Raw genomic sequence first — 6,373 nt, 5'->3', positions numbered from 1 at the left:
TTTTTTTATCTGACATGGGCATACAAGGGCTTGTTTTTGCCACAAAATTTGTATTTTCCAATGGGTTAATTATGATAAAAATAGCATAATAATTCAAATTTATTAACTCTTTCCTGCAACAGTACATAATGAAAAAGTTGTTTTGCTCCTTGTTAATTAATTAAAATATTTACGCATTTCACCATACAGTATAATAAACATGATATAATTATTCTATAGGTTAGTATGATTAAGGAGATACCAAACATGTACAAGTTTTCTTATATTTTACTACTTTAGCAAATAAATAAATCCTATTTAAGGAAACCACATTTGCCTAAGTGTTGCCATATTCTGAGAGCTATAACTTTTTTATTACTCAATCTAAACAAGGTTATTAGGGCTTGTTTGTGGGAAAAGGTAACAGTTAGATTTGTACTATTATAGGGTACATCTAACTTTTTGATAGCTTTTTATTACATATTTTTGGGAGGTAGGAAGCACTAAAATTGCAATTTTTAATTTGTTATTTGTTAAACCCCGACAATACGTATACCGTATAAGCCGAGACCCCAAATTTTACCACCAAAAACTGGGAAAACCTATTGACTCGAGTATAAGCTGAGGGTGGGAAATGCATTGGTCACAGACCCAGCCAAGTATATAGCCAGCCCCCTATAATATACAGCTTGCCCCCAGTAGTATACAGCCACCCCAGCCTGCCCCCAGTAGTATACAGCCACCCCAGCCTGCCCCCCAGTAGCATACAGCGTGCCCCCAGTAGTATACAGCGTGCCCCCACTAGTATACAGCCTGCCCCCCGTAGTATACAGCCTGCCCCCAGTAGTGTACAGTCAGCCGAGAATTTAAAAAAAAAAAAAAACTTATTTACTCACCCTCCGGTGGCCCCGATGCGCAGCGCTGCTCCCCCGATGTCATCGCGGCTCCTCTTCTGGCTTCCTGGCTCCTCTTTTTGCTTCCGCGCCGTCTTCTGTCTTCTTTAACATCGTGTTGTTCTCTCCCATGCGGCGCCTAGTATGACGCGCTGCTGCTGACGTCATACTACGCACCGCACAGGAGAAGAACAATGGCGGCGCCCGGCACGATGTTAAAGAAGACAGAAGACGGCGCGGAAGCAAGAAGAGGAGCCGGGAAGCCAGAAGAGGAGCCGCTATGACATCGGGGGAGCAGCGCTGCGCATCGGGGCCACCGGAGGGTGAGTATATAAGTTTATTTTTTTTTGTCCATTTTTAATTATTTTTTTACAAGTATTGACTCATGTATAAGCCGAGGGGACGTTTTTCAGCAAATTTTTTGTGCTGAAAAACTCGGCTTATACACGAGTATATACGGTAATAATGTAATAGATGCTTGGCAAAGGTCGCTATGGACACAATGATACCTATTTTGTGTTTGGGTGGTGGTGGTGGGTTTCTATTTTTTATTTTATATACAAGTATATATAGAGAAATGGATTCTGTTGGTTTATTAATTATTTTATTTATTTATTTAGTTAACTTTTTTTTTAACTTTAACTTTGTCTTAGAAGACAAAGACCTCCGGCCGCCAACTACCTGACACCCCACAATCGCTCTGTTCCCTCTCTCTCTCCCCTTAGCTGCCGCGTTCGTACTCGATTGCGGGGGTTAATGAGTTAAACTGCCCTGCAAGGAGCTATCTTCATGCTGGGCAGATGTAGCAGGAACAGCTGGTCTTCTGCTGCAAATAGTTCTGGCACACTGACAGTGCCAGCGTGATCTCCAAGACGATATAGATCGTCCTTATGTGACAATGGCCTGCTGATAAGGACGATGTACCTTATATACTCGAGTATAAGCCTAGTTTTTTAGCACAAAAAATGTGCTGAAAACCCTAACTCGGCTTATACTCGAGTAAAAAATATATAGGTTTTACAAGGTTTTTGTGGTAAAATTAGGGGCCTCGGCTTATACTTGGGTCGGCTTATACTCGAGTATATACGGTATATTGTCTTGTGGTGTCAAGGTGTTAATGTTATACTTTGTGTGTGATAAGTGCACACAATGCCATACACTGGCTTTCACACCTGGTATTTTGGGATGTGTCTAAATGCATGCGTTTTACATAAAGTGCATGGTTATAAAAGCTTTTTTCTTCATTGCTGAAAGTGTAAGCAGGTGTGAAAATGTTAACACAACTGCTTATACATTCAGCAATGAAGAAAAAAGCAGCTAAACACATGGTAACATGAAAAACGCATGTTTATTTTGTGTACAATATGTGCCAATGGTACCCTGCAGTGGTGGATGATGACTCTGTTCTGGGGTGATGGCCTAGGTGCCCACAGAGAGTGCTCCGAGAGCCACCTCTGGCACCCGCCATAGGTTTGCCACCACTGCAGTAGAGTAAACCTCAGTGTATGATGTGCTCAGGGTGCCATGCACTATATAATTTTGAGTACAGTAGTGTAAACCTTAGTGTATGACGTGCCCAGTGTGCCATGCACCATGAATAGCACAATATGTATCTGGATACACTGTAAATATGGTATTTGTAAGTACAGATCTCTTACTCAATTGGAATGGAGCTAAAACTGTCCTTAGAAGTTAAAAATTAACCTGGCAGCAGGTGAGGCACGAGGCAGGGTCTTGTTGTGTGACCTGAAAATTCCCTCCTCCTCATCATCTTCATCTCACAACCAGCATGTGTAGACTACGTTGCTGTAGGGTAAACGCTTAGCATGCAGCCACTTTATTTAACACTCCATGGCTTTCATGTTGGATATATTGTCAGATGCACTGCTCTGGATTTCATGCTGGAAATATGAAGCCTGGGTTTGGTGGATGATTCATGTATAATTTCATCCAGTGCGGAAGAATTTGCCCCACCTACTCCAAAGCCCCAAACCACATCCGTGGGTATTTCTTAATATAACTGGCAACACCCATGTGCCAGGCACCCAGTGAGTGCATACAGTATGGCAGAGGTGTCGCTACCGGAGGCAATCAGCTTATTCTCTCCAATGCTCCTCATTCTTAAAGGGGTATTCCGGGAATATGAACGTCTGACACAAAAATCCATGATGATATAACTAAATGAATATAACAATACTCAATGTCATTAGTCACAAAACGGAGCTTAAATAGTTTGATTTTATGATTTACAAAGTTTATGGCCTCTCTAAAGTAGGTGGAGTTATCACTAAGATGGCCGCCACTGGAAACTTCAAGTCCCAAGATCCTTTAGTTCTCAGTAACTCCTCCTCCCTCTTATGCTCTGCTAACAGTGATGATATAACAGACTTTCTTGCTTTGTTACCATAGTAATGATGTATAACTGCCATCACCACACCACTGTCCATACTGGATGCACTGCAACCAACCGACTACAGCCAAACTTAGTGGTGATCACATGACCTGCCCAGGCAGCTACAGGACATGTGATGTGGACATGTGACCAGCAGCCATCTTCTGTCCTGCAACGGACCGCGCGGAGGAAATTGACGGACTGATTAAAGGGCCAGTAGCATTTTAATTCTTCATTACAGTCTATGTCAGCAGCATTTTCTGAGAAAAATTTTAAATAACAACTAATTACATATTAGCTTATATTTTGAGTGCCCATTTGTATATGAATTATGCTGATTCCTGGAATACCCCTTTAAGTAAAAAGTGAAATACTCCATTCAAAAATAGAAATGAGGATAGAGCAGGAATGGCTGGTATACCTTCCATAATGCTGTCAGTCTGGGCAGGAGACTACTGCAGAGGCCATTGCGCTGATTCACACAGCACCACGAGCATTATGGGGTGAATAATCAGGACTTTGGTGCAGTTTTAGGTCAAATTGTTTAATCCCAACAGATGACACAATGTTGTTGCCCCCCCCCCCCCCCCCCCATTAGTTTGTTCATTTTTTTGTACTTTGTACCTCCGGGGTCAGGTCAAGGTAGAGCACATTGAGGTTTAATGCCCTTCAGATACATAGTACATTTATCTTCTTCCCCTCCTCCCTTATTCCCATTTACATAGCTGAACAGAGTAATTGTGGATTATGTTTATCTGTCCCTCCATGGACCTCCCAGAACAAGGGGACAGTGGGAACTAACAGGGAATTATGGGACAAATGTTCTACTGTTCACATAGGAAAGCTGATGCACGTTATGGAGGAAGCTGGAAATAGTCTGATTATTCCCTGGGGGGGGACAGCTACATATTTTCTTTCCCCTATTTCAGTCTTTTCCCACAAGCTTTTGGTATTTAGAGTGAGGGGGGTTAGTAAATAATAGTTCCCAGGGTTGTATGCTGTCCCCTTCTGGTAGAGAAGTTGAAACATGAAAACTATGCATGTGCTGTATATTCATCTCCTTTACACACTGCTTTTATTTTTTGGAAGACAGAAAAGTATAGTCTACCGCAGTATTTTGTCTTTAAAATTATTTCATAGTCCATCCCCCCATGAGACCTTCTGCTTTACTCTCCTACTAACTTCTCACAATGGTTTCTTTTGCTTCCCAAATATTGTGGAATTCTCTACCGAATGCGTAAGATAGTCCTCCACCTTCCAAACATAACCTGAAAACCCACCTGTTACCTCCACTCATGTCTCCATCTATCCTTCCATATAGATTATGAGTCCTAATACAGGCAGGGTCCTCTTGCCACTTAAAATGTAGTTTTGTTTCTTTTGTACAGATCTGTTCTTACATCTAACGTATGTAAACATATCAAATGTACAGCACCATATACATAATGGTCAATTGAGCACATTTTCCAGGGCTTATGCACTAGTTTACTGGCCTACAAGTGCTGAAATAATCAGTTATTTCCCCCTTTTTGCCACCTGCATCGGCAAAGCGGCATAAGATTTCAGGGAAACGTACACTTGTGCAGCTGCCGGCGGTGCTGTAGGGGCAGGGCGTTCATCCTAAATGATGGTAAATGTCCCCTAATAATTAATGCATCCAAACATTTTGCTTTACAAAGTTAATACCTTCCATAAATGAAAATGAATACAACAAACTTTGTAATATCTTAGAAAAAAAAAAGGATCTTTCTCTGCTTACTTGTGCCCTTATCGTCTAAATAACACACAATATACTCATTGGGGGTTGGCATCATCACCATGTAATGGAGCTGTGTGCTAACCATTTTATTGGGCTAAAACAAAGCCACGTTATTTTCACCATACACCGTACTGCGGGCGGGACAACGTCCCATATTGCAAATTATAGGGCGGGTCCTATTATCGCCCATCTGTGCGGCACAGGCAGTCATTTATATTGGCATAGGTGGTGTGAGCTGTGGTCACATGCCAATGTCAAACAGGCACCAAACAAGCGATCACATTCCTCTTTTTAGCCTTGACAGTGCAAAATGCATGAGCCCTAATACTTACAGTATATGATCTTATATGTGAACCCAGCTGAAGCCACATAATCGTGTGCTCTATGCAAAGCCAGATAAGGGTTAAACCACAAACCAGTACCTGCAGTCGCTTGAAACTGAAGTTTTTTCTGACATGTGGCGCTTTTAAGTATAAATGGAGAATATAGGGAGGAAAAGTAGAATCACACTGAGCCTGAAGTCATGGCAACCTTTAATGGAGAGAATAGTGAACAAGGCCGCCTGTTTGCTGCAGACAACCTCCACCCACTAGGTGATTTCAAGTGACTGAATATTCACCATATGACCCGTAGGAACAAAACAGAGAAATCACCTGAGAATTTTTAGGGGCGGAAACACTGGCACCTCTTCTGTGCCATTGCCGATCGCAATGTTCTGTACTTTCAGGCACCCCATGAATATTAAAGAGAACCCGTCATGCAAAATAACCCCCCCTAAACTAAATATATTTTCATAAACTGCCATTAGAGAGCATTGCCTCTATCCCTTAATTGTCCCTCTACATGCCTGTAAACCTAAGCAATGAGGTCCTAAAGCTGTATGCAAATGACCTGTGAAATGTCCAATGAAGCATTAGCATATTCAAGCTGTCCAGCTTATTCATGAGTGGGAGGCACAGCCACACCCCCAGTGCATGACTGACAGTCTGTATAATGATGTGAGGCTGTATAATGATGTGCTTCCTGGTGCTGGTGGCCACGCCCCCTGCAGCCTGTGTGTGTGCATGTGTGTGTGTGTGTGTTTAAGAGAGATACAGCAGCTCCAGGCAGCCATGTTACAGCAGAACATGTCAGATTCATGTGTAGCTGATGTCTGTGTCTCTCACCTGTATATTAGGAGGATGCAGCATGTCAGCAGATGCAGCACACACACTAGCAATGCTTTACTATACCTTACACACAGATATGAGCAGGGGGAGGAGAGGGGTAACAGGGGTGACATCACTGCCTCTGACCATGTGACCAGCCTCATTTACATGATAAAAAATAGATGATTTTACAATGAATAAT

Source organism: Engystomops pustulosus, chromosome 7 (genome assembly GCF_040894005.1).
Source record: "Engystomops pustulosus chromosome 7, aEngPut4.maternal, whole genome shotgun sequence".
In the NCBI taxonomy this organism is placed as follows: domain Eukaryota; kingdom Metazoa; phylum Chordata; class Amphibia; order Anura; family Leptodactylidae; genus Engystomops; species Engystomops pustulosus.
This window is presented reverse-complemented; position numbering follows the sequence as displayed.